At 38.1% G+C, this 1225-nt stretch overlaps 1 long non-coding RNA gene across 1 annotated transcript in view; it reads right to left on the bottom strand.

Annotated features, from left to right (window-relative positions):
- Positions 1–259: 259 nt before the first annotated feature.
- The window catches only part of LOC130391257 (uncharacterized), a 5359-nt gene continuing 4393 nt past the window's right edge, over positions 260–1225 (bottom strand). Inside the window, exon 5 of the long non-coding RNA XR_008896871.1 lies at positions 260–1225. This exon is cut by the window's right edge and continues 228 nt beyond it. This is a non-coding gene — a long non-coding RNA (uncharacterized LOC130391257).

Here is a 1225-nt window from a genome sequence, read left to right as displayed (position 1 = left end):
TGGCTGTATACGTCCTGATGTAGAGCAACACGGTACACTACAAGAACAACTGCGAACGGGGGCTGCCATTGTTGTTGCTGCTAGACGCGACCGGAAGTTGGATTACCCTACTACGCGTTCCGGAAGCAGGAAGTGTGACATTGGCCTATTGCAGTCTCAAAGGTTTTCAAATACTCACATTAAAATAATGAAGCACTATGCACCTATAAGCTACCATTAACCATACAGCAAGAAGAGACAAACTACAATTGAAGTGCATTGTCAAATGTGTTTTATTAAGGTAAGGTCAGCAGAAAAAAAAAGAGAAAGCAGATGGCAGGTAAAAGTGCACGCATTTGAACAAACTGTATATAGAAACAAAATATGGCTTACACAATCAGTATCAAATGTAAATTCTCTGAGATATTAGTTTGCACAACAGCACCATCACATTATTAGTGCTATTTAATCAAGTGTTTTTCTACATATTTCAAGTTGTTGGCTGACCATGAGAACCGTTTCTTCTTCATCAGGAAATATAGTGATGTAACATGCCCCTTTCCTCACATTTTGGTCATTGCACATATACTACATTATTAAACTTGGCTAATCTAGCTTATTCATTTATTATTGACAACCTTTATAAAAGTAGTTTATAAATGTTTCGCTTATAGAAAGGAGGTAGATAGTCGAAAAACCCAGTGTTGCAGCACCTATTTGATCTTTGATTAAAATAGACGTACACCCTGAAATAAACCAAAAGCACAGTGTGTTTACATGAACATTCAAATTCAGAATTTCTTTGTTTTAAGCACTTCCCTCGCCAACGTTGTAGGCTGGTGTATCGCTGAAGTGCAGTGGGGCTGTAAATATTCAGTAGTAAAACCTCCACAGGCTCCTTTTCTAGCTTATCGGACAGCAGGTATAATAGGGATCAAAGAGAACATCTGGAGATTTAGGAAGGGTCGGGGAATAGAATTGGTGTGAAACGGCAATTGGAATACAGACCCAGAATGCTCAGAAACCCCACATACTTCACCACATTCATTTTCTTGAATTTGCTCTATTGCTTATGAAACATTTCCAAGTTAAGAACAATAATAACGCGCAACAAAAGGAGGGACCTATTGGCTACTTCAGTTCCCTATTTCCCTTTCTGAAATATAATAATAATAAGGTAACTGTATATTGCTAGCTAAACTCAGGTTCAAAGCCTTCCTATAACATTCTTAACAGGGACGTCCAA

Source organism: Gadus chalcogrammus, chromosome 11 (assembly GCF_026213295.1).
Source record: "Gadus chalcogrammus isolate NIFS_2021 chromosome 11, NIFS_Gcha_1.0, whole genome shotgun sequence".
Taxonomy (NCBI): domain Eukaryota; kingdom Metazoa; phylum Chordata; class Actinopteri; order Gadiformes; family Gadidae; genus Gadus; species Gadus chalcogrammus.
Note: the sequence above shows the minus strand (reverse complement) of the source record. Positions and strands in the feature narration are given on the sequence as shown.